This window comes from Canis lupus, chromosome 22 (genome assembly GCF_048164855.1).
Source record: "Canis lupus baileyi chromosome 22, mCanLup2.hap1, whole genome shotgun sequence".
Classification (NCBI taxonomy): domain Eukaryota; kingdom Metazoa; phylum Chordata; class Mammalia; order Carnivora; family Canidae; genus Canis; species Canis lupus.
This window is the reverse complement of record NC_132859.1, coordinates 16,494,783-16,522,758: the sequence shown is the minus strand read 5'-3', so window position 1 is coordinate 16,522,758 and position 27,976 is coordinate 16,494,783. Positions and strand designations below refer to the sequence as shown.

General features: G+C 44.6%; 1 protein-coding gene and 1 long non-coding RNA gene across 2 annotated transcripts in view; one reads left to right on the top strand and one right to left on the bottom strand.

Annotated features, from left to right (window-relative positions):
* CLSTN2 (calsyntenin 2) overlaps positions 1 to 27,976 on the top strand; it is a 613,123-nt gene that overhangs the window by 8,920 nt on the left and 576,227 nt on the right. The gene's annotated exons all lie outside the window — the stretch shown is intronic.
* On the bottom strand, positions 5,007 to 27,747 carry LOC140614438 (uncharacterized). Its single transcript, XR_012015299.1, has 3 exons — positions 27,628 to 27,747; positions 9,933 to 10,070; positions 5,007 to 5,364 (listed from the first exon to the last, which is right to left on the bottom strand). It is a non-coding gene; the product is annotated as an uncharacterized lncRNA (long non-coding RNA).

Here is a 27,976-nt window from a genome sequence, read left to right as displayed (position 1 = left end):
TAACCACACCAAAATGTGTGAGGGCGTCAAGTCCGGCAGATGCCATTGGAATTCTCACTGAGAAAGGCTATAAGTGCTACTCTTATTGCCCTAAAAATGCTTGCTTGGGGATCCCTGGGTGGCTCAGCAGTTTAGTGCTGCCTTCTGCCTGGGGCATGGTCCTGGAGTCCCAGGATCAAGTCCCGCATCGGGCTCCCCGCATGGAGCCTGCTTCTCCCTCTGCCTGTGTCTCTGCCTCTCTCTCTCTGTGTGTCTCTCATGAATAAATAAATAAAATCTTAAAAAAAATAAAAATCTTGAATGGCTGAAATTTGACTGACTTTAAAAAAAAAAAGTATCATTTTTGTGACTTACACCACTTTGCATGTCCATGATGTCTGTTGTAGTGTATAGTTAAATCTGCAGTCTTCAAACAAGTCTGACAGAAGTCACTGTGGAGAATGACGTCTTGTGACCTGGACCCACTGATCAGTGTGAAGCTAGGGGGCAAATCATTCACTCCTCTGGGGTCGGCTTTGTGCCCCCTCCCTCCTCTACCCACAAAAGTTCTGAGTATCCACATGGAAGTGGCTCTGAATGCCCTTTGCAAGGATAAAGTGTCTACGAAAGGAAGGTGATCAGATTTAAGAAATTTGTTTTGAGACTTTGAGACTCAACTCCCCCAAACAGAACCCCGCATCATTTTCTTTTACACTGCCTTACCTATTTAGTTAAGTATATTTTCAGGAGAAGTTTGAATTTAGTGTTAAGTTCCTTCCCAACTCTTTGATGTACAGCCTGCATATGTCACACAGCTGGTGGTCACCATGGTTACCCAAGAATGCAACAGCTGCAGGTCCATAAATGTTCCGGGAAGAACCAGTCAAAACTGTTAATATTATGTCAAGTTGATGTGTCGTTTTCCAATTTGCATGGATAGCTGCATTGCAGCAAATTAATTAAAACAGATAAATGTTAATCTAATGCATGTCTCCTTGTAATTAATGAAATATAGCCATTACAGGGGTGTTTGATTTATTGTTTTAATTTATAAAATGCTGAATTCTCCTATAAAGTTAGATATAGTAATAGGAGAAGCTGACCCATATATAGCATTAGGAAAAATAATCACATTTCTATAAATTAATCACTCTCTAAAAGGATATAGTTCATTAACACCATGAACTGAAAGTGTTAGATGTAAATTAGATTAACCTTTTTAGTGACACTTCCATTTATATTGCGTATTCTCTTCAAACTCAAAGCACTTTACATATATTAATTCAATTAACCCTCCCCAGACCCTTGTTAAGTAAGTACATATATCAAAGTTGGAAGGGAGGAGAAATGAAACCCTTCAAAGATATTGAAGTCCTGGTCTTAGGATGCATTATTTATGATTTCCTTTGTGGCAGTACAGTTTATCCTGGACTTATGTAGCTTGAGAACATGGGTAGGTATTCAGGCTCGCTCTCTGGGCTGCCAGGAAACGCTTAGCATGTCATTCTTTACCTGAAGCCAGAGACGCTTCTGTCTGATGCTCAGGCCAAATGCTCTAAGGAAACTTCGGCCTTATTGTGTAATAGGTACCCCAGCAGCCGGGGGTTTGGCTGTGAACAGGGCATCTCCAAGTGGGTGTGGGTGATGAGACCCTAGTAACCACCCAGGCATCTAGAGGGTCTTGGCTGGCTTCTATCCCATCTTTAACCCCCTCCTCTTGATTATCTAGACACTGAGGATGGGCCAGTGAACAAGACATGGGATGTGAATGGGAGAAGAAACAGGAGTGACAGGGAAATGGAAATGGGATTTAACCTTTCCTCTGGGGTGTCTCTTCAGGTCCATCTGGTGGATGGATGGCAGGAACTGCTGTCTCTTCACCTGCTGGGATGGAGATGGAGACCCTGAGAGAGGAAGGATTCATTCTCTGTCTACCTAAAAGCGTGTTTCTCCAGGAAAATTTCCTGAGTGAGGATCTGGGTCTTCTGCTGTAGCTCGACGCCAGGAATGTCCCATGTGTTGCGGGGGCCGTGCCTGTGTGCAGGACTTCTTGTCATTGCCCCAGGCCTCCTGAAGATAGGCACACAGGAGAGAGGAAGAGGATGGGGGCTTGCATTGTGAAAGCTTTCAGAGAATAAGGGGTGGAGACTCTAAGAATTTGCTTAGTGTGATTGAGTGTTTAGTTGCTTGAGGTTCTGAATTTCTTTTTCCAACTCTTTCTGCTCTTTCAAGTTCTCAAATCCACAAGTGCTCTCTTAGGGGGCACATTCTCACTATATTCCCCAAACCAGACCGTTTTGAGATGCAATTCATGTCAGATAACAGTCTGCCCTGTAGCTAGTGGTTCCAAACCTACCATGGGCAATGTTAACCCAAAGGAATGAGAATCACTAATGGTTAGACAGGAAATAGAGTGTAGAACAAGTTTGGGGTGTGGGAGATTCTCCTCTCCGGCTCTGGAGTTGGAAGTCACTTACTCTGATCCTCTAGGCCCACATGCAAGGGCACTTTAAGCCCACCCAGCCCTAGAATTTCAGCTCCTTGTGCTCCGCCCCCACTTCTTGGCACACATCTCTTTGCTGTGAACTGTCCCAGCTTCTTCCCTCCAGACCCAGTCTGGGATTAACAATCAGGACTTAGAGCCAAGAGCTAAAAGGCCATCACTCGGACATTCACAGAAACTCTGGGGAATGAAAGGAAGTAGTTTGAAGTTCATGGGATTTTAATACCCACCCACTTTCCTTCCTTCCTTCCTTCCTTCCTTCCTTCCTTCCTTCCTTCCTTCCTTCCTTCCTTCCTTCCTTCCTTCCCTCCCTCCCTCCCTCCCTCCCTCCCTCCCTCCTTCCTTCCTTCTTTCCCACTCATTCCTTCTTTCCTACCTTCCTTCCCTTCTTCCCTTCTCTTCTTCTCTTCTCCTTCCCTCCCTTCTTCCATTCTTCCCTCCCTCCTTCTTTCCTCCTTCCTACCCTCCCTCCTTCTCTCCCTCCTTCCTTCCCTTCTTCCCTCCTTTCCCTCCTTCCTTCCCTCTTTTACTCCCCTTCTTTCCTCCCCTCCTCTCCCTTCCGCTTCCCTTCCTTCCCCTTCCCTTCCTTCACTTCCTTCACTTCCTTCTTTCTTTCTCTCCTTTCTTTTCTTCTTTTGGTGGTGTTTTTATTTTTGCTTGTTTTTGTTTGTGGGAGGGTGAATGATCCTTGGAATAGGAGAGAGGAGGCTGAAATTATTCATAATAAGAGTAAAAAGGATTTAACATTCAAGATCTAGATTTTACCTTCCTGGCTTTTATGTTGGCTATTTGTTTTTCCTAAAGAAAAGTAAATCATTTCTGCTTTACTGCACCATCATCAGAAATATCAAGATGGTTATATATTGCTTATTTATTTTAAAATTTAAGACTCTTTAGTGATTTGTTTTTATTTTAATTAGATATCATGAATATAGCATTTTTTAAAATTGCACTTGCATCTTTTTCCTCTTTGAACAACCGCCTACCTCTTCTCCACCCTAATTTTCCATTAGGTAATCCCAGCCCTCCTACCTAGAGGAATTCAAGTCAGAGACCAGCCAAGGATCTTTCTTGAAACTGTAGCTTTTCCTGGGGTTTTGCTTCCAGACATGTCCCACCACTCCTTTGTTACAGAGCCCATGGGGGAAAAGGGAAAGGTTGACGAAATATTTGAGTCGGCCTTTAAGCACCTATATCATTTTACTTTCCTCTGCCCTGCAATAACCCTTACTGTTCACCCCCACCATGCTGGGGTCTCTTTTATCAAGACCTTAGGGTCACAAAGATCTGCTTTTGGAGGTAGGGTTGGCTACTCTGTGTAGCCACTCTTCAAAATACTATGAATAGCACTGGGTGTTATGCTAAATGTTGGCAAATTGAACTCTAATAATAAAAAAAATTAAAAAAAAAAGAATCATTTTCTAAATGTGAAAGTGTAAAACAGTAATGGTTATATGTTACATGATATATAATGTAAATATATCATTGCAGCTGATAAATATGAGTACAAAAAAATATTATGAATAATGATGAAAATCATCCTCAACCTCATATTACGATTTGTTTTCTCAGTCCAGTGGGAAAATGTGAGAAAAGTGTTTTTAGAAAACTTTGCCACTGCTATTGATCAGAACTACTCACTCTTATTAAAGACTGAGGACTCACTATGTAGCCACAGTTCCAAAACAAGTCACCTGGAACACTTCCAACCAAATGGGCTCCTATATAGGAGATTTGGGGCCACCATAATTCCTGCCCCAAGTCAATATGACACTGGTGCCTAAAGCTCTACTTATATCATCTATCAGAGAGGAAGCACATGTAACTTTCCAGTAAACTAAGGTAATGAGACATGATACATGGTCTTGTTTGGTGATGTTTGCTTTTAGAAAGAGAGAGCACTGCTCCACCTATAGGGTTAAGCAGTCACACATTGGTGGCATTAAGGGCAGCATAGTAGGACATTTGGAGGGTGTGGAGAATGTGTGAAGCAGATGGATCTCTGTCGTCATGCTCAAACCATGTCAGACTGATACCAATTCCTGTGCCCAAATTGTGTGGATGAGTCTATAAGATATACCTTCTGTCATTTAAAAGCTGATAGTGGCTGGACACATTCAAAAACAAATTTTCCAGATTCTTAGGAAACTGGGCTCCTGACCATGCTGGCTGCCAGTGCTAGTGGGTTTTGAGTGTCTTCTCAGCCTTGGGTCCTGGCATGAGAAAACCTGATGCTTACTGTGGACAGCTTCTGTGGTTATGAACCCCAGTTCCCTGCCTCATGGGGCCCTCTTTTGCCTCTGTGCTGCTGCGTACCATGCCTCACTTGCTGTTCTAATTTTGCCCTGCCAGGCAGCAGCCCTCACTGTGGGCACCTCTTCTGGGAATCCATCCCTGTGTACCCCCTGGCCAAAGGAGGGGGTGTCAGAACCAATGGCCCCTTTCTTCCTCCCCTATTACATGGCTGTCATACAGAACCCCCCCTCCCCCAGTGGCACTTATCAGATTGTATTGTCACCTGCTTGCTTGCCCCTCACTCAACCATGCAAGGTCAGTATCTGTGTCCCCAGTATCTCGTTCCTGTGTCCCCAGAAGTTTAGGGAGTAGGATGGGTGGATAAGTGACGGCTGGAGCTCCCAGGAACCCACCTCTTTGCCCTGTGGGGGTTGCAGGGTTGGGTTGGAGCTTTCCTTGATTCAGCATTCTCCTTCATCCCCCTGGGTCTGGCCCATCTTCCCAGTGCAGACATACCAGAGTAGGGCTGATGCGGTAGGATGATTTGGTCAGGAAAGGTCAGCATCACAGGCGGGGCACTGGCTCTCCCTGGCATGTGCTGGCGCATTCCACGATGGGGAATTGGAGCCAGGCTGGAGGTGGGTGACCTGCTGGGTGTGAGACAGGTTAGGTGCTGATGATGCTGGAGGCCATTGTCAGAATGTATCTTCTGAGAAAAGTAATGTAAAGTAACTTTCCCATCGGTGAAATAGCTTTGTTGTAAGCTCCGTCTTTAATCTGTAGCATTGAACACTGCACAGTTGGGAGAACATTTTCTGTGACTGCACTGATGAGAATTTAGTTGTGACCATCGGCTAATACTCTCCCCACTACACTCTTCTGTGTTGCCCTGTGGATCTTGTGTATTCCCGTCAGCATTCTCTTAGACCCTAGATTGTAGAAGTCCTATGTATATAAAGCATGCTTTCATTTCCAAATAGATCATTAAGAGCACTTTGATATGGAATCAGATGCATGGATATGTAGAGGCAAGAATGAGGTTTTAAGTAGGAAAAGCTGTCATCAGTTAAAATGGGATGGCCACATGGGATGAGGCCCATGAAATTCTCCCCCCACAGCTAGGGAAGCAGGCAATCAGGAAGAGGTATAGACTTCTGGATGTGCTGAAATTTCTAGGCTGTGCATGTAGTCCACAAAAAATGAGCAAGTGGGAATCTCTCCAAAGTCAAAACATTTACTTCTGGATCTAAGGATATACTGGTTTGTACTGAGCATTAAAGATTTGGCACTGTGCACAGGGAAACCCCACCTTCCCTATCCAGACCAAAACCTAAAACTTCTGAGGCTGGCATTGGGAAGAAAAGCTCTCGGGGTTGGGGCAGGGATATGAGCCGTGGAGCAGGGGCAGGGCAGGTGGCTAACTGCTCTGATTCTGATCCTGACGTCTCCCTTCTAGGAGCAGAGGTTTTTCTGTGGATCATGCTGCCACTCCCCACATGGGCTGGGTTAGGGATCCAGACTGGAGAGGGACACCATCTTCCTGTAGCCCTGGCTCAAGTGGGATCATTTCCTTCTATTCCCAAATCAAGGCTAGAGCTTGGACCCATCAGGGTTTTACTAAAGTCTGAGGATCCATAACAGGGAAATAAACTGAAAGAATTATGAATCTAGACCACTGGTTGTCATCCCTGTCAGAACCAATGGCCCCTTTCTACAAAAAATATTTTGTACTGCTCCCATTATTATCCTGAAATGAAACTTAGTGATGTAATTGCCTGCTAGTATACATAATTTAACAAATCAGTATAATGCCTTAACTGAAATATAAAGGAACTCAAAGGAAAACATATAATAAAATACTATGTAATGCCCTGGGCCCAACTCTGTGGGAGGAAGTAGTGAGTTAGATGCTTGCTGTGAATCCCACGCAATAAATGCACATGGATCTAGGTGCGTTGTATTTGGCAATTCAAATGTCATGGGCAGTATTGGGGTGACGTAATGTTTAGAAATGGTGAGATATTTCTGGTGAAGTCCTGAGCAAGACAAAGTACACTCTGGCCTCAATTTATAGGATAGCTGTATTCCTGGAAAACTTGGGGTTTATTAAAGCTACACAAAGAATATTTAGCTGAACCAGTCCAGTACCACTGGCATAAGGAAGAGACTGTAGAGTTCTAGATGATGTGTTGGGGGCATTCAGCCCAAGAGATGCCTGGACACCTGCAACACACTCACTCACTCACTCACTCACTTACACATTCCCAGTTATAGGAGACACCAAAGATGGATCCCATATGTGCTTGCAGGCTGAAATTGCTTTACAGGGTAGATAATTTCTGGAACTACAGTCTTTCTGGGTGCCTTTTGGGGAAAAATGGGAAAATGCTGCCTGGACGACTGAACGAAGTTGTCACAGTTCACAAGAAGGTCTTCTCAAGAATAAGGCTTCCCAGTGAGGCATTGGAAGTCCTTATGAAGCCCAATAACCATGTACTGGAACATTATTTAGACCAGTGGAAGGGAGAACTGCTACTTTGCCTTGTTAAGTATAGAGCTATCCCCTGGTCTTCCCCCTCTTCTGCTTCTCCACTATGTGAGCACAAGAGCAGGCTGGAGGGAAGGGGGGCAGATCACACTTGGCCCCTCCAACAGAGATTTGGGGATGCCTTGCCTTTGGAGGGGGCAGAGAGAGTAGATATTTGGAGAAGATAGGAAATTGATGTTAAAAATGACCTGGATTGAGCCTTAGTAATTGAAAGGGAATGAAAAGCTGTGAAATTGGGCCAGAGTATCTTTGAGGCAGTTTCTACCCAGTGGGAAAGAGGAGGTTGATATAGCATGGTAGGGGGGCAGAAATAACATTATTTTATGTTTATAACCCAATGAATTAAACTCCCAACACACAGGACAGAGTATGTATTATGGTCAATACTAATATTTCACAGTTAAAACACTGGTCTCTTGGATGGAAGATTCTTCCTTAGTGTTCTCCTTCATAATGTAGAGGATGAGGGTTTTTATTGTGTTTTGTTTTTAATCCCTAGGTGTCTTGTTTTTCTTCCTTCCTTCACATAAGCTTGAGGTGTTACTAAGAGAGAGGCTGAATTGCCAAGGAGAGCTTCAGTAACTTTGAGATGAAAATGCATTTTAATATTTTGATTTAATAGGAAATGGTATATCCCCTCAATAAGTAGTTCAGTGACATTTGGTAGTTCTGTAATATTTGACTTGGAGTGGAGTTTATAAAAATTTCAGCCCAACAGTAACTTCAGGGCACTAAGGGATGTATGTATTTCTGAAATGAGAAGACCTGGTTGACATTCTGATTCTAAAATCAACATCATCTCTTATGCGTCACCATATTTTCAATTATAATGGACTATAAGCTGTGAATTTAAAAGCAGCTTCCCTGCAAGCTCCCGCACAGACCCAGCTTGTATGGAATAAAGAGAAGAGCCTGGGTGGGAGGGAGAATTCTTACACCCACTCTTCCAACTTATTACTAAAATGCTTCCTTCCCTGAGATGGCTTTGGTAGCCCCTCCCCCCGCCCATCCTGCCCCCCTCCCCCCCCCACATTGGTTCCTTGGGGATTTTTTTTGAAAGCGGAATCTTTTCTAACTTCATGAGGAATTTACATAGCGATTTGCCTGAAATGGTTGAACTTGGGAAAGGTAAAATCATGGCAGTAAAAGCCTGAGGTTGTATGAAATACCTCTGCCAGCCAGACAAAAGTATTTCTAACAGGAAACTTGGGGAGTGAAACAAGTGTCTAGGGCATGGTGTTCTGTTATTTTTCTGGCATTTCAAGATAAATTCAGACCTTCTCTACTTATTTGTTTCCCATTTGAGCATCCTCTCACTCTCCAAGTTAAAAAAAAAAAAAGCCCTAAATGGATTATATCAAGTTCCAGGTATGATGGTCTTTGGCAGCAATTAAGGTCAGCGGTTATACTTAGGCTGTCCTAGGGGGCAGTGGTTTTGTGGAGTACTGGTTTTGTTTTGTTTTGTTTTTGCCAGGGGGCTCAGGAGCAGACCTCCCTACACCAGAGGGTGGTCGCAAAATCAAGTCTTTGATGGCCCCCAGTTCTACCAAAAGCCAGTCTAGGATGAAGAAGAGCAAACTCTTTCCTCCATCTACCCATTCAGCAGGGCTAGAGTAATAGAATAGCTATTGAGTTAGGTGGAGCCTGTTACCAGTGGCTTGGAATTAGGGGCTTCCTCCCCAGAGGGGATGTGCAGTGTAGGCCAGAGCTTATGGCGGGTCATGACCCCCTCTTCAGCATGCGTTGTCATCAGACTCAGTGAGGTGCAGGTTGGATGGAGACCTGACAGTAGCCATGGGGGTGTGTGTGGGGAGGGGATTTACGTGGCCATGGACTGTGATTGTAACAGATGCCAGTAGGGCGCTGTCCACATTCCCTCTGCTCCTGCTGTTTTCATGCATTCAGGCCCTACTTCCAGCACCAGTGGTGCTTTGCCTGTGGCTCTCTCTGGCCATGAGACCTTTCTTTGGCTGTATGGGTGCCAAGTCAGAAGACCAGGGAATTAATGCCCCCAGGAATGATCCTCAGCCAGTGACTGACAGGACTTGGTGGATCAGTACCCCAAAACCCTTGTCTCTCTGGTAAGAGAACATCTGCAGCCTTGCACACAGTTCCTCGAGGTCCTACTGAGGCGTGGGCTCCATGCACCCCCAATGGCTACTGGCTTCTACATTTACTGGTCTTTCCTTATATCATCTTCCCAGATACACCACTTGCACCCAAATCCTTGACTCATGCAGGGCCTGCTTCCGAGGGACCTCAAACTGATAGAGGAAGTGAAGATATTTTATAGGGGGTGCATGCTGAGCTCTTCCTCCATACCGCCCCCCAGGGTAAGTCTTATATTTTAGGATCTGGACACTGGAGTTTCTTGGCACATCTGGTCAGACTTGACAGCTCTGCTGTCTCCAAGGACATCTCCTTTGGTGGCATCTCCCTTCACTGCACACCAAATGCCCGTGTGTGGCACTTACACACCCATTCCTTCAAATGCACTGGGGTTAGAGGGCCTCCCTGCAACAAATGCCCTATGCAGTGCTCTGCAACCAGGGCACGCAGCTGGCCTGGCGGTGCTGGCAGCTTTTACTCTGGGCCCAGGACTCTTAAGGCTCCTTGAGGGAAGGGTAGCCCCAGCTCCTTGCCCAAGTTCTGGGCTGAGGTACATACCCGCCCTCCAGAGGTGACGTGAGTTGAATTAGGCCGAGTGCCTGCAGCACACAATCCTTCACGCGTCTGGGGCAACATCTGGCCCTTGATCGCAGCCAGATTTCTCGAGTGTCTATTTTCAGCATTCTCTCAGAGCACCTATAAGTGAATTTGCAAAGCAGTTACCTCTGACGGCGACACTTCTTTCATGATGTGGAATAGCCGACAGAATGAAAAATCTCTCCCCTACACTCACCCCAGCTTGCCCACTGGTCTGAATTACCATGATCATTCTCTTAGTCCAGGTAAGGTGCTACAAAAGCTGACTGATTTTGTCTGAGAGCCTTAGTGCACTGAGCCACTGTCAGCTGAACAGTCGGATGTGAATCAGGCCCTCAGCTTAGCTTCTTACATGGCCCAGCTCAAGTGGATGGGATGTAGTAGTTTTTATTTTTTTGACAACCAAATGACTTTAGGTGTTATCAGCATATAAAATATATGTAAATAGGCCATTTCAGGTGCTGAATACAACATCTAATTTATTTAAGAAGTTCTCTTAATTCTGGGTGGCTGACTGATGTAGGGTATATAAATAGTATATGGATCCTGACTTGGTTCTGATTATATCACATGGAAGCTATGTGATCTTGGAAAAGTTGCTTCACTTCTCTGGGCATCAGATTTCTCATCTCTAAGATGGGTGTATATATATATATATTTTTTTTAAAGGTTTTATTTATTCATGAGAGACACAGAAAGGCAGAAGGAGAAGCAGGCTTCCTGCAGGGAGCCTGATGTGGGATTCGATCCCAGGACCCCAGGATCATGACTGGAGCCGAAGGCAGATGCTCAACCACTGAGCCACCCAGGTGCCCTCTAAGATTGGTATATTAAGTCCTATTTCAAGATGCTGCTCTAAAGATAAAGTGAGCCCAAGGACAAAAAACACTTGGCATACGAGAGTCTGGTGATCTGGTTATCTATTGCTGTCCAGCAAACTATCCCATAGCTTACTGTTGAAAGCAACCATTGTATTATGCTCATAGATCCCATGGCTCTGGAATTTAGATAAAAGGGAGGGAGGGAGGATAGCTTGCCTCTGTTCCATGATGTCTGCAGCCTTAAACGACTGGGGATTGGTTGGGATCACCTGGAGGTTTCTTTACTCACACATGGTGCCTGGGCCTGACCGACTCAAGGTCTGAGCTCAGCTGGGGCTACTGACCAGAGCCTGCGCATGACATGACCTCTACCATATTCGGCTTCCTCCCTGCATGAAGACTTTGGGATAGTCATACCTCTTACCTGGTAGCTCAGGGCTCCAGTGCACAAAGTGGAAGCTGCAAGGCTCTTGCTCAGTCCCTCTCTTGAGTCGTCTAGAAGCAGACCCTTCTCACCTCAAGTGTGCTTCTCGCTAGATAGTTCTAACTTGGTTCTATTTGTCTATGACCTTGGCCTTAGCCAGAATGGTCATAACTCTCCCATGGCCCAAAAGAGAAAGGATGGAGGATGTTTATTTCCTACACAGCAAGCCCAGGGCACACCCTGTATGGGGGGCAGCATGCATGGTGAGAACTCTGGAGGAGACACAGGTCCCTATAGGAGGTTGGAAGCGGAGGCCAAAGGGAAGTGTGGTGATGGTGATAAGACTTTGAGGATAGTCATCCCCGTCCTGGAGACTTCACACACATTAGCTCACATCATCCTCACAGGAACTATGTGAGTGGGTCTTCTAACCTCCCCATTTTATAGGAAGAAACTGAGTCTCCCAATAAGCTTTAGGAAGTCCCTAAGTACTGGCATTGGGACTTGAAGCCACATCTGTCTGACTTCAGAGCCTATACCCTTAATATCATCGTGGTATATAGTCTCCCACTCGGTGACACATTTTTTATTTTTTTCTCTATTGTGCATTCATCATTTTCCCTGACTTCATTCTCTGCTCATTGAGGGCAACAGTGTGTCTTTTCCTCTTATATTCCCCTCCTGTGCACATGGGAGACCCTGAGAAAATAACACCAGGGCTTGGCAAAGAGTCTACTACCATCCCTTTTCAGGGGCCCAGCGAAATGATTGTCTTGTTAGCCACACCAGCTAGGCTCGAGGCTCGGGTGGGTTGAGAGCAGGGAAGGCATTGTGGCTTATATCCTCGTCTCCAAAGGAAATTTTGTTTTAGTTTATTGTTGAAGAATGGGTTTTGAAATGGAAACACAGAAGGTCTACTAAAGGGATGTCCCATTTGGAATGGGCTCTATTTTTTTCCTCCCTGTTTTCAAGTTAAAAGCAATAACCATGAAGCAAACAGAAAGAAAATCTTCCAAAGAATATTGTGAATGGCTCTGACAGGTTAAAGCTGCTGGATAAATGTGGAATTTACATGACAAAAACCTGAGCACAATGCTGATTGTCATTCACCAGTAATAGCATTCCCTGAAAAGCTAAAAATCTTAATTAAAAAGAAAGACCACATAATTTATATTTGCTGGTAAGTATCCTTTTGCCTGAGGAACTACTCAGGCTTATACTATTGCCTTCCCTGAACCTAACTTCACCCAGGCTGGGGCTGCTTCATCCTGATGCCTTCCACCTGCACCCCCCCCACCCCTACCCCCACCCCTGTCCTCTTCCTGGGTTTGGCAGGCTGCCTGGAGCATAGGAGACTTGGGGAATGATCAGAAAGACAATTCTTTGCCCTCAAGAAGATGTAAGTTTTAGTGGGGAAACCAACCAGCTGACATTAAAATATTAAGCAGTGATTCTGGACAGGTGGGCAACACAAGAGTGAGGGGGGCTGGAGAGTCAGGGCCAATGGGAATGAGGGAAGGTGAGATGGGGAAGGGGTGCCTGCTAGCCACACCTGACACTTAACAGCTGTTTCACCCTCCAGGCAGCACCACTTCCTCTCCCTGTAGGATTGGATGCCCTCCTCTCCTCCCTGCGGGAGCAACCTCGTCCCAGATCTCCACTGGTGAATCTGAGACTTTTTCTATGAAGCTTTACCTTTTTCCTCCCACAGTTGTGCTGTGATTCTAACCTGCACATCCCTCAAATAGAGTTCATGAAATCCTTTTTATTTTTAATTTGAAAAGCTGAGTTTACCTACCAGATAGTGAGGTCTGTCAAGAGGCAGAGCTCATGTCTGAATTCATCCCTGTTTCCCAGCCTGATAACTAACCGTTGGCTGGGTGAGTAAACAAAGGAATGAATGGATGTTGATTCAATCAGATGCCTTGGAGTGTGTGGGACTCTGAGGGTTCTGGAGAAAGGAAGTGATGTCAGTGAAACGTCCCAAGGTCAGGAGAGAGCAAGTGCCATGTCGGATACATGCTAAGCCTAGCCTGTTTGCCCTGGGCCTCCATCTGAGGTCTGGGAAGAACAGGCACCCCTTTCTATTGTTGGTTCCCTACAGCCCTGAGCTAGGGGGGCTGGGCAACCACAAGGCAATGTCTCAGGCACTCAAGATCTCAGAAATACCAAGGGAGGCCATGTGTCAGATTCATCAAAGGCAAGCACTTTCCCTTGTTTTTCTGATTCTCTTTCCTGCTGAGTTACTGCCTAAGAAGTCACTTTCTACCCATCAGTGGGGGATCCCACGTTTGATGTTGATCCACACTGCAGATGCAGCCAGGGCTATACAGGCACCAGGCTTAGCCAGGGGACCGAGGCCGCTTGGTCTCCTTCCCAAAGGGAGCCTGGGGCCAACTTTCACTCAGAAGGCTGGCCAGAGCTAATACTGTTCCAGCATGATTGAATGCGTTGTTGCTCTGGGTCGGAGTACGGACACCAGCACCCTTGCCCCTTAGTGATGTCTCCTAGGATCTTGGGGGTGCAGTACTGCCAATGAAGATCAACAATAAAGCTGGTCCACTCATGCAAGGGCTTAATGGTCACATGGTGTAGGTGGCCCACCTCCAGCACTTGTCCAAGAGGTGTGGGAGTAAGTGATGCGTCCTCATTTTTTCTGATCTTTATCTTTCTGCTGTTCATCTCTCTCCTTCCTGTGCCTCCATTACTTTTCTCCTTTGGCACAGGATGCATTTTTATACAAAAGACTGATGTCCATCATACTGTGTGATGGGGCACAATGGATAAAATAATAAATTTGATTTTTGCCTAGGGAGGCATGATGAACCTGGGAGACACAGCTGGCCATGATCTACTTGGTGGGCTGAAGGATTAAGCCCTGGGGAAGGGAGATGCATTAGGAATCTACACAAACACACACCTGGCAGCCTATGCTCCTTCAAGCGATTGATATTTGTCTCTGCTGAGTCAAGCTTGGGCAGCAGTCTCCTGCAAAGGAAACCCAGCATGTCTAGGAAAAGCAGTACTCTGTGAAGCATTCATTGTGCATCATGTCTCCATAGCTATACCATATTCATCAATTCTAGGATGATTTTTTTTTTCAGATGCTAACATTTCTAAAAGCAGGATGAGTATTATAATCAATGTCCTAAATGTCATGAAATGCGATAAATGGCATTGTCTTTCATTGGCTTATTTACTGTCAGATCTCTTCCTGTTCTTCCATTGCTCCACTCCGTATGGTAGCCAACTACGTTCTCCAGCTACCTTGGCAATTGCTTCTGGCTAGGTACAACCAGTGGGAGGCACTGGTAGGATACTGGGGAAGGTGGAAAAGGGAGAAGACAAAGTATTTCTCCTTCCCATTCTCTGCCTGGGGCGATCTCGTTGCTGCCATACATCTGTCCTTGCTAATTTCCCTGCTGCAGGGGAGACCTGGCAGGGTTTTAGGTGTTGCCATGTGGCCCCATCTCCTGGGCTCTGGTGACCCTTCCTTCTCCATTTGTCCCTCCAGTCGGGATGGTCGTGCCTTCCTGTCTTGTCATTTGCTGTTGAGCTTTGCTGTACTCCATCACGTGGGTAACCAATTCTTTGCACTAAGGTTCCTTTCCTTAAAGTACCTAGAGTAGTTACTGTTTTCCTTGTTAGATCTTGTTTAACACAATGGTACATCATCATAAGATCAAGCGCCGAGGAGCCGTTACTTCTCTTTCCCAGATCCTTATATTCTACTGAATCTGGTCAAGTTAAGGTTACCAAGGGTCTGTTTGATGCCAGTCTCAGAAGACTCTTTGAAGCCTATACTGTCTACACTGTCAAGTTGCACTTGACTATATAGCTATTCCCCTTTTGTTGGTTCTTCCGTTCCCCTGTTTCTTGGGGCATCCACCCCTTCTTTCCCTTTGCTTCTTGAATTTCCTCAGTCTTCTTTTCCCAGACACTTCTTCTGCAATTCCCTCGAATGTTGGGTTCTGCAGATTCCCAAGATTCCTCTGCCCCTTTTTCTCACTCCACCTGCCCACACCCACAGTTTAAATACAACGTTTCTGCAGCATGGAACTATATCCCAAGCTTCAGACACAGAATACCACTCTCCTTGGGTTGTCTTATCTCCCAAATTCAAAATGTCCTTGGTTGAACTTCCTTTCAAGTGATTCAAGGGAATCTATACTCTGACCCTATACCAGATCAATCCCCTTTATTCACTACCTCACAAAATGGAGCCTCATCCATCCTAAGATCCTGACTAGAAACATCAGAAGGTCATCTGGGACTTTACTCTCTACCTCCTAAATCCAGCTGGTTTCCAAATTGTATGCCCAACGGTGTGTATAAATATTTAACAATCAGCTCTCTGCAGTGGGGGAAGAGCTCTCTGATTCATGGCACTTGTCAGGTTTTGTGTGTGTGTGTGTGTGTGTGTGTATGTATATAAATATTCCATAACGGATGTGGTTTCCAGTTACCAGTGTGTGATATGACTGAACACGGGCTTGGCAAGAGATGTGCACAATCAGTTCTTGTGAGCTGGTATGCACCTGCTCCACGTACCAGTGCACTCTTGTCATTCTTTTATCCCATCTTCTCTGGTTCAGCCTCGTCCAGGCCCTGTTGAGATGGTTTCTTGCTGCCTTTTCAGTCTCTTTTCTTCCTAGGCGTCCTTTACCAGACCTGAGCACATCAGCCCCTACCTGAGAAGCTTTAGGAGTTTCCCACTGCTTAGGAGCATACCAGAGATAGTCTTCTTGGCCTTGATTGTGGAGGATGTGGCCATGTCTGCTCTCCTCCCAGGCCTAACACTGGGCTTGAGTCACTAAGGACCTGACTCTCTTGGTGTTTTACTTTTATTTTCCTTGTGTGCCTTTCATCACTCTAGCTGTTTTAAGTATGCAACCATATATTTGCTTGGTGGGCTGTGCATTGATGACCATGAAAAAAGCCAGAGGATGACTCAGCTTTGCACCTGGGGCCTGGGAATGGGGCTAGAGGACTTTTGAGATCAGGGGACAGGTCTCCTCAATGTGTCGGTCATTTTGGGCTGCTGCAAAAACTCTCATGCGACAAATTATAGTTTACAGGGCCACATCTTTGGGAAATTATTAAATAGGTCATGAGAAACTGAAGATTCTCTTGGATATGTGTTATGTTAGAGAAAACAGATTCAAATGCAAGCTGTGCCTCTGCCTAATTGCTAACCCTTTCTTCTAAGAACTAACAGTATACCAAATGCGTGTGTGGGTTGGGCCCTGGAGATACAGAGATAAGCAAGACATAGCTGAAACTCACAGGCTAAAAAAAGAAAAAAAAAGAAACTCACAGGCTAGTGAGTGACCATGGGGTCCCAGTACTTCTGTCTGCTGTTCATATAGGGAAGTCAGGGAAAGACTCCTGAAATTAGTCTCAGCCATTTAGTGCTTTCACCTCATCTTCTTTATGCATGGAGCCAAAGTGCCATCAACCCTACTACCCACTTCCCAGTGCTCTTGTTTTGTTGGGGTTTTGATTGAAATAGATGACTCTGAAAAGCATCTAAGAACATGATATAGCATTGTTATTCATTTGTATCATCCTTGTGTGTGTGTGTGTGTGTGTGTGCACATGTGCACATACCTCTTTCCTACCTATTATGGCAAGGTGGAATGGGTGATGGGAGGTGAAAATGAAAGGAAAGATCCCACCTCTGCCTTTCAAGAGGATCACACTCAAAATGTGGATTCAAATGGAGTTTAAACAAATTGTAGAATAAAATTAGGTGACAACATATGGCGCGCACCAGTTTGTTCTCTAGGTGGTCTAAAAGTAGAGAAAGGAACATGGATTCGAGTTATAGAGTGGCAACTTGCAGTGAAGACATTTCTACATTTTCACAGATGTAAGGATTAGAGAAATGCAATCTGGTTCTGCAGGGTTTGCTTTTTCAAGGAATGAGAAAGACTAGAGGTTTTCCTTGAATATTATTTATTTCATTTATTTTATAATTAAAAAAATACATTCTTATTGTAGAAACTTAAGGAAATACATAAAAAGTAACAAGTTTAAAAATTCACATGAAAAGATGAAAAATTACCCATATTCCCCATCACTCAGAGATAATCCTAAAAATATTTCAGAGATTTTTCTATGCATATTTTTACATAATTTAGTTTATACCATATATACAATTTATATCTTGCTTTTTTCACTTAACATCACATAAGTATTTTTTCAGGTTATTAAAAACTCCTCATATGCATTGCCTTTAATGACGACGTAATATTTCAGTATGTGAGCATACCCTAATTTATTTGAGCAGTCATTTTGTCAGATACATTAGTGGTTTCCATTTCTTATTATAAATAATCTTGCAGTGAAAATTTTGTGTCTTTTTATGTCTTGGGATACAGTTCTAGAAGAGATTTAAAAGGATAAGGACATCTACGGTTCCTGAAATGTTTTGCCAAACTGCTTTCTAAGAGGGACCCATTGGTTTATATTCCTATTTATATCCCTCTATTTCTCTATCCTTTACTATCATTTTTAACAGGTATAATTAATATACAATGAACGGCACATATTTCAAGTGGATGATTTGATAAATTCTGATATACATATACACCCATGAACCCATCACCACCACCAAGATAATGAGTAAATCTGTCACCTCCCAATGTTTCCTCATTTATCCCCTTTATACTCCCTCCCCACAGACAAGCACTTGTCTGCTTTCCTTCAGTGTAGGTTAGTTGGTATTTTCTAGAATATGTGTAAATAGAATTACACAATCTGTACTCTCTTCTTTTTGTCTGGCTTCTTTACTCAGCGTAATTATTTTGAGATTCATCTGTTGTAGCATATATTAATCATCCATTCCTTTTTATTACTGAATAGTATTCCATTGTGTAGATGAACCACAATTAGTTTACCCATTCAGCTGATGGACATCTGGGTTGTTTCCAAATAAAGCTGCTATGAACATTCATTTACAAGTCTTTAGTGAACATATGCTTTAATTTCTCTTGGGCAAATACCTAGGAATGGAATGGATGAGTCATATGGTACTTGCATGTTTAACTAACCAGCATCTTTTGTTAGTAGTAATTATCTCTTAGGATAAAACATAAACGTATTATCATGATAGAAATAGTAGTAATTATTATTAAATGATTTTAACTGGCTCATTGGACATTGCACTGGTTTCCTGATCAAAGATGAAGTGGGGGAGGAGTGGAAGTGAGAAGGGGGACAGAGACCTCCTTTCTGCCCCACTTTTAGGTATTCAGCAGAGTTAGCAAGGGGGATGACCTGTGCATACTTTCTACAACCCCTGCTCCCCACACTGGGTCTGTACCCCCACTTCTGTTCATGATACCTCTAGACTCCTCATTTTCCTCAGAACAGACACAGGTCCTTCTGGTCTCTGATTGGAGCATCCTTCTTGGGTTCAACCTCCTTTCTCTTTACAGTACTTTGTGATGAGGTGACCTAGTCCTCTGCCAGTCACATCATCCCCTTCACCTTGTCTACACTCCCTAGGCTTCCTAGGATGAAGAGTGGTGGTGGAGGGCTTAGGTAAGGAACTCCATGAAGGCAGCCTTGCTTCTCGCTTCTCATTTGGCATGAAGAGACCATTAACAAAGAAATGTTGAACAAATGAATTTACATAATAAGAGAAAAACTAAGCATCATCAGCAGGCAGAGGAGGGAGTGATCAAACCTGCCTGCCTTGGGCAGTTGGAGAAGTCTTTCTGAAGCATATGGCACTCTGTGAGAAAGCAGTATAAGATACAATATAAAACCTTCTATTGTGTGGCTCAGAGGATGGCAGCAGAGGGAGGGAACTGCATTTCTTGTTCCAGAAACTCTCTATATACCATAACATCTCGTGGTTACAGTAAACATGTGGGCTGGATTATCATCTCCACTTTTTGGATGAGGTAATGAGACTCAGAGAGTTTGGGAAGTCTGCCCAAGGTCCCAGCGAATAGGAAGAGAGCTGAAGGAGTGCACACCCTCTTTGAAGGACTGGGATAGGCCTTGACATGATGAGGATGAGAAAAAGGATGAGATCATTTTTGTCCCCTGAGTGGTGTGAGGCACTTCTTCTTTATCCATTGGTCATAGAAACATGAGCCCCTGTGCTCTGCAGAGGAATGTACTGAAATGGCCTGAACCTCCTTTTCTGCTCTTCTTGGGAGCACATTCTGTGCCAAGATGGGGCTGTGATGATTCCCTCTGTCCACTGAAGCTGCCCAAGGATGTCCAGCTCATACATGGCTTACACTGGGGCCCTGGACCCCAGCATCTTGGTTATTTAGGAGCCAAAAAAGACAGGCAGAGAATGGTATTGTTCCTGTGCCAGTCTTCATTTTTTTCTTATCTTCTTGTCTCACTACATCGATCCTAGAGACAAGCTTCTGATGTATCTGATAAGGTCTTTTTTTTTTTTGAGTTCTGTGAACTGTTTTTTGTTTGTTTCTTTGTTTGGGAACTGCAGTCCTATCCAGAAGGTCTTTGGTTCCTGGCTTCACATCCTGTCCTTATGGGCAGGACAATGGATGTGGTCTGTGTGTCTTTCAATACAGCTTGACAAGGAGCTCTTCCTAGGCAGTGTCTTACATGGTATTGGGCTGGCTGCTGGAGCAGGGCCTTGCCCTTGAGAAGCCCATCTGCATGGTCCAGTGCTGAGCATGGTACCTGGCACAGCTGGCAGGCACTCAGCAGGTACAGGAATGAAGAGTCTTGCAGGCTGGCATGCACACTGCCACCAGCACAGGCCTGGGAGCTGTCTCCCATGCTGTCTCCACTAGCTCACCTAAGGGCACAGATTCCCCAGCTTTCTCAGCTCACCATACCTTTGGGTCTTGGTAAATATTTTACAGTATCTCTAGGTGAAAAAAAAATATCCAACAGTGGTCTTATTAAATAGATTGATTTTTGGGGTGGCTGGGTGACTCAGTTGATGAAGTATCTGCCTTCAGCTCAGGTCATGATCTTGGGGTCCTGGGATGGAGCCCCAGTCAGGCTCTCTGCTCAGTGGGGAGCCTGCTTCTCCCTCTCCCTTTGTGCTCATTCTTTCTCAAATAAATAAGTAAAATCTTTAAAAATGAAGAAATAAATAGACTGATACTCAACATTTCATAAGGATTTATATCCTAACAGCTTGGTACCTAGAGGGTACTGAAGGATGTCTCCAACCATGGAATCACATAGGACACTGCCATACTCATGTCTTGTTTCATATTGATTTTCACACTGTACTTGTCTTTTTATCATAGCAAACCTGAAACCCAAGGGTCACAAAGATGTGGCATCATGGAAAGAATGCAGTGACCTAATGCAGAAACTGAACGACCTGGAGCTAGCTCTTTGTGTGGTGTCTGACGGATCAGATTTCCCTTGAAAATCTCAACGATCCAGTGGCTTCTCTGAGTTTGCTGGGGCTCCCCATGCTGCCTAAACTCACAGTTTGAGAATGATGGGCCTCCTTCTGCTCACTTCAGTGTTTGTCTGGTGCTGGCAGGGTCCTCTGTTTTAGGGATAGAGCCCTGCAGAGCCCTCCTAGTCTAGGGCGAGAGCAATCACAATATAATCCAGCCTTGGCCACACTGGAGGTCAGGGCAGGTGTTATGCATGACATATGAAGAGCTCATGCATCAAAGAGAGTGTGTGGTGGGATAAAGCAGGTGCAAGGTATGCTGTTAGCATATATTCTAATCTAACCTGAGGACCAAGGATGCTTTGGGTGGAGGCGACATGGGAGCTTGTTCTCCAAGTGTGAGCTCGAGGAGGAGGGGAGACTGTGTTCAGGGATGAAGATGCTGTCATGCCTCAGCACCCAGTACGGGGCCAAGCCACCCAGGAGGAGCCAGGGGAGGCTTGCAGCTGGGTGGAACCTGCATTTTGGGGCCTCGGCTGCCTTCTGAAAAGGGAGGGAGTCAGGCTTTTGGACTGAAGGGCTGCATCAGTGTCTTCTTCCCCAGAACCTGCTGGCGGTGCAGCCCCAAATCTTTCCTGAGAGAACCTTTCTTCTCTTTCTTCCTTTTTATTTAAACAAAAATGAAACATATTTTGCTAGTGCTGTAAACTGTGTTTTCTAGGAGGTTTATTTGCATCTCCCAGCTCCAGTCTTGGGTCCATTGTAGGTGCCTTTTTCTCTCAGATTGGGGCACGACCTGCCTTGTCCTGCAGAACAGTAAGTTGACAAATACCATCTGATGTTCCTCCCAGGCACCCCCATTCCTTTGATGTTTGTACTTTGCGAGTTTCCTTCACTGATTTTATCTCATGTGTTTATGATTTTAGTGCCAACCTTTCTTGGTCCCCAGAAAGTTTACATGGTGTCTATTGGTGAAGAAGGTGCTTTTCTGCGATTCTAGTCGAAGGCTACTTAAAGAATTAATGAAAGACTCTATCATTTGCCCAAGTCTGGTTGGGGGAACTGGTTCTGTAGGAAGGGATTGGCATCGATTGATCCTTTGACAACAGAGCTGTCTAAACTGTCCTTTCTACTTTGGTATTATCAGATACTATTACAAATATTGCAGTGGCCTGAAAGGGAGGAAGAGGGGTAGGAAGGGCACATTTGGACTTCTGAGCAAGCCACGTGCAGCTCTGGGCAGAGACTGGGTTGATCTATCTCTACTCTTAAGCCCTCCCTGGTGTGGAGTGGTAAAGACATCCTACATGCCTGAAGCTTGGGCTTCTGTATGATGGTGTTAGGAGAAGGTAGGCAGGTAAATGGCAAATACTCTGTCCACATACGAGGCAGTGTGGCCAGCTCTGTTAAATGATATCAAGAGACAAAGAGGCAAACCCATTCCTTTTTCAGGGTGCCAACGTCATCTGGCCCAGCCTTCTTGAGAATCAGGTAAGGCACCAGAGCCTAGCTTTCTTCCATTTTGGGATCTGTCCCTACATCTTACAGGAGCCCAGAGCCCTTACATATAATCTTGTATTCTCCAGCATCCCCTTGCATCATCCTGCATCCTCATGAAGCTCCAGTGTGCCCCAGCCATATTCTGAGGCTGCTCATTTACACACTACTTGTAAATCCCACATCCTTCTTCATGCCTCTTTTTCAAGATCAACTGCCCTGACAACCTCTGTTGGACAGTAGTCTGATGACTGGCCTATTGAAGTAGCACTGCCTCTTTACCCCTGGAGTATGCTGGCACTTCATCAATGCTGACCCACGGAGGACAAGAAGGAAAGAACCAGGGCCAGGCCCAGATACCCTTGGCTCTGACTTGCTAACAAATGACAGAGGAAGACCTGGGCTCTACAGGGCCAGTGTTACCATCCGAATAAGTCTTAGTGTGGGTGGGGATGACGTTGAATTCCAGTCTCAGCCCTCCACCTGGGGTGAGGCAGCCCATTACCCTGTCCATAACTTGTGCTATCTCCCACAGTCTACATCATTTGCTCTGCAGCCAGAGACATCAACTTCAAACCAAGATCTCACTGTGCCACTGTTTTGTTTAAATCCCTTCAGTCCCCCCCAGTTGCATTAAGAATAAAGTCAAAGCTCCTTAACCTGCATCTATTGTCCTTTATAATCCAGCCCCCATTAACATTTGACCCTGTGGTTGTTAGTTGTTCCCACACGAAACACCATGATAGCTATTATTCTTGTTCTTGATCATGCTATTTCCTCTGCCTGGGATGGCCATTCGTTTCCTCCCTGCCTCCCACCCAAGTAGCCTGCTAATTCCTATTCATCTCTTCAGACTCATCAGACCAGGCCTCCCCATCTCCAGGAAGCCCTCCTAGGGTTCTGCTAATTGGTTGGAGCTCCTTCTTTGAGCTTGCATAGCACTGTGCTATCTATTGGAGCATGCACCACAGTACAGTCTTATGGTTTGTATATTAATTTGTCTCCTTCACTAGGACATGAGATAATTGAAGTCAACCATTGTGAACCTCATAAGTATATATGTATCTGTTGATGGACTGAATGAATGAAGGAAAGGTGCTTAGAAGCAGGCCTGTGGCTGAATCATTTTTGGGTCCATTTGTGTGAAGTGGCATGCCCTAAGCCAGAGGCTGGGTTATTAAGGAGAAGGGTCACTACTAGTAAGAGTGAGGCAATGGTCAGTACCTCATCCTGCAGCAAGATCCTAGGCTTTCACCATTGGGAAGCCAAAGTATAAATCAGGAGAGGAAAATGTGCAGGGGGATAGATGTGTGTCAGCATGTTGAAGGTGGAAGAAGCCTGCAGCTCATAAGGCTCTGCCTAAAAAATTGCCACTATCCATGGTAAAAGACCTTGATGGGGCTGGCCCTCATACAAGTGTTCCTGAACACTTGCGCTAGATCCTAGAAGAAGTCAGGGACTGACTTGGAAGCCACAGGAATGGTGAATGAATGGGATGCATTTCAGGAGCAATGGAATAGAGCTACTTTTGAGGTATCTTGTGAGTAGAAGGCCTCCTGCCATTTCTTTGCCTTCTTCCATCATTGGTCCAACAATAACCTGCAAGATGGCCATGTCTTTTAAATTGTGCTCCTTAGGATGTGATTAATTCAGTTGTCTATGCCTCCATCTGACCTGGGCATTGAGGTCAGATAAGTTGCTAGCAGTAGGCACTATCATCTTCCAACCTCAACACCAGGCTTCCCAGGATGTACTGCCAGATAAAGGTCATGGTAGCCATCCATGTCTGCCCTTCAGGAACAGGCCAAGGGAATTTGGCACATGGGACTCAAGGTGGCTACAGGAAAAAAAAAATCCCATATGTTTCCTGGGAGCCTAAACTGTATTTTCTCTGTACAATTTTGTCACCAAGACTATGGGTGCCTTTCTGTCTTCTCTCTTGCTTTAGGAGGGACTGTTTTATTATCAAAAGTGGTTGCCAATTTATTTTTTTCATGAGAGATGAGAACTCCTGGTTTCCTAAGAATAAAATATGCCCAGTTGTTTTGGATATTTAGAAGTTATGGCAAATGGCTATTTAAAAATGATGACGCAGCCCCATGTTTTTACACATCTGCACTCATGTGGAGATTTACTCATGATAATATGCATGCAGCAACAGGCCATAACTCTGGTTTGTTGTGAAGATAAAATAAGAGTGTGTGTGTGTATATATATATATATATATATACACACACACACACATATATAAAATGTGTGTATGTCTCTCTCTATATATAATGTATATATATGTATATATATAAAATACACACACACATATTAAGACACACATAATATTACCTGTGTAGCAGCAAGCAGATATTTGACATAATAAAAATACCTAATAATTGGTTATTTGGTTTACAATAGGTTCACAACCCCAAATGGGCTTCTCAGCTGAATGTCAGTTATGCTTTTTTGAACATGTGAAGCCCTTAGAGAATTTAGCACATGGGAGCCACAGGGACTGGGCCCCTTGGAACTATGGAATGCCAGATAATAGAATTCTAGGGATAATTGTATATTAGTCTTCAAACCTGTTCTCTTTTATAATCCCTTTTGTGTGTTTTAAGTTTCAAGAACTACACTAGATTGAAGACTGTTGGCATAAACATTATGACCCTCATGACCACCATCTTCCAAGAACTCCCATAACTAATTTCTTTTCTCTTAAGAGGAAGACAGAAGGCAACTTTTTTACAATTTTGTGCGCTAGTTAGTTTGGATCTTGAAGTATTCCAGAAACTCAGTATGTAGAATATATTGCCACATAAAATAAGGGGAAAATGTAAAAAGAAATTAAATATATTTTAAGAAACTCAAATGAAAAATTATTGACATTTTAATTCAAATTCATGTTGGTAAGTCTGTTCTCCAGCAGCAGCAAAAGACATAAACTCTTTTAATTTGTTCATAACTTTGAGCTATAAAAGACATCATTATTAACATTTTTTTCTCATATGGTAGCATAGCCTTCAAGTTTAAGAGCTTGGAAAAGTAAAGAGAACATGCAGAGTATTAATAACATGATGAAATTGTGTAGGGCTTTGTATATAATGCTTTTTACCCCTCTGGACATATTCACATGCATTCTCTCATTTGAGGCCCCCAGCCTGCCTGTGAGATTTTGTTATTCCCATTCATTGGAGCTGCATACTAAGGCATGGAGAGTTAAGTGACTTGCTAGGGTCACTTAATTAGTTAAAGGACAGGGCTGCTGACAAAAGCAAGGCCAGTTGCTGCCAAGTGTAGTCCATTCTGCTATCTGATGGCTCTTACTCCTTCCACTCTTACTGCTCTGCCCTAGGTCAATTATTAATTCTTGGGATACTTCCATCCTCCTAGGTGAGCTCCCACCCCATTCTACATCATCTCAATTATTTTCTTGTCCTATAGTAATCCTCAAGTGCCTCCTGTGAACACAGCCACATGACTCTCACTAGAGCATAACCACAGTCATGTCTGCCATTTGGAGGATCTTTAGGAGCTTCCTTCCCATTGCCAACCACGTAAATCATCACTTCCTTCCCACATCTACCTGTCTTCCTACCCTGCCTCCACCAACTCGCTGGGCATCCTCAAAGCCCCAGCCCAACTGAGTGACTTTCTTCACTTTGGTCCTGCCTGCTCTTCTGCCTCCCTGCTTTGCTCATGGATAAGCTCCACCTGTAACAGCTTGCATCACCATGCCATGAATCTGTGCCTCTGGGCCCCTTTCAGATGAGACTTTCCCAAAGATACAATATCCTCTTGCCCCAAATTCAAGGGATTGAATTTGGGAGGGATCTATCCTCCCTTGAATTTTATGGCCCTTTGGACCCACACCATGACATTGATTGACTCTGTCCTGTGACACTGTTGACTAGACTTGTTCCTCTTGTTAGAGTCTGTTAATGACTTGAAGGCAGGGATCTATGGATAGAGTGACATAAAGGTTGGGACACTAGCTTTGGAACCAGACCCATATAGGGTCAAGCCACTCTGTTTCCCCTACCACCAGCCATGAGAACTTTAGCCAATCATTATACCATTGCTGAAATCACCCCTGGGACTTAAAAATATGTACATCCCCCTCTCAGAGATTTTGCTGTAGTTTGGGCTGGGCTATGGTCTTGGGCATTAGAATTTTTAGAAGCTTCTTGGTTGATTCTGATGAACAACACATTTGAGAGTCACTAATTTAATCTGCTTGAGTAGGTAGGCTGAAACATACTCTCAGATAAAACACCTCTCTCCCAGAATTCCTGGCACCATATGAGAGGGAGCGCATAAAGTATCTATTCTCCATATGCTGCCCATAAATGGGGGCTATTATAAGTATGATTCAATGCTGTAGCCTCCACGACACCTAACACAAGGCCCAAACATAGTAAGTACTTCAAGCCTCGTTCTCAAATATGAAACATAAGAAAAGTGTGTGCTTTTGTGACAGAAATGTGACCTGTCAATAACTCTGTTGACCATTTTGGTGACAGTGGTTGCCGCACTGGTCTATAAACCACTTTGTGTTGTTCATCCTGAACATGGCTGCAGTCAGCCGTGGCAGGCCCCCGCCTCCATGGGCATGTGCAGGATGTCCACCTGAGGCTGCCTCTTGCAGCCCCACCTGGGCGGAGCTGACTAGGTGCTGACACTGTTGTTTTCAAAGGGGATCTATGGCCTCTTTCTTCACCAAGTCATGAGGGGGCCAGTGGCTGCGAGAGGACACACATTTTAGAAGTAGCTGTGGAACATAATGATGAATTCAGCTAAAGGAGTGATGATGAGACCCATTGTCCACCTGCCCTTTGCCTGCGTCAGATGTTCTGCACAACATTATGGGGAGGGGGTTGATGGTATTGTGAAAACTTGAGTAGGCAACGCTGCCTTTAATGATGAATTTTTGCCTGGAGGAAATCAATCAAAGGGAACAATATGGTTTAGAATTATCAGGCTCTCTTCTTGGTATTCATTTATTTTTCTCAGAACCAAATAGCTATTAGTAGTCCTTTCTGAGGCCAGAGAAAAGAAATGACCACTGAAGATTTGGGATCTTACTCCTGTTAAGTGAAATGCTTATGGGATAAATAGTACCTCTGATTATGAAGGGTATTGAAGAGCTTCAGTGCTCTGCAGGGCTGAAAAGAAATGGGAGGGGAGGCCTCATAAAAGAGTAGTCAATTATTTTAAAGATGAGTTGGCATCTTTTAATTCCTCTCTGGATAATGAAATATCTATTTGAGCCTGAGGCTGTTGTATCATTTCTGGTATATCCAACAAAATTTATTCAACAATCATTTATTGAGCACTTCTCTATGCCAGGCCCTGGGAGAGGGGCTAGAGAGACACAGAGCAATTGAGCCACAGTCACTGTCCCTGGAAAGGTCTATGTCTGCTAGAGAGAGGTGGAGGGTAGAGAGCAGCATAGACTTCCTGGAGGGGGTGTGGTTAGGTCAGGCTTGAAGGAAGCGGAGGGGTTACTTAGGAGGGAAGAGTTGTGGAGCAGGGTAAGGGGTCTAAGTCCCCATGAGCTGGGCTTACCCAGAGATGCAGCACTGCCTTCCTGATAAGGTGCCCTGTATTCTCAGCTCACACATGGTTGCAGAATGCAGACCAGGCTCATGCCAAGGCTAGGGCCGGACATGACAAAGCCCCCTTAGTCAGCAGGCAGTGGAGTCAGGAGCACAGGAGACATAGACTGTAGCCCCAGCTCTGCCCCATGCCTGTTTATGACATCAGCCACTGAGGCCCACTGGGCTCCAGTGCCGGCATCTACCCAGTGCAGCCTCTGATACTCTCTGAATCCCTCTGATAGCCTCTGACCATAGGTTAGGTGCTGAAGAGGGTCAGGGAGGCTATATCTACAGAGGCTTCCTGGAGGAAGGGGCTT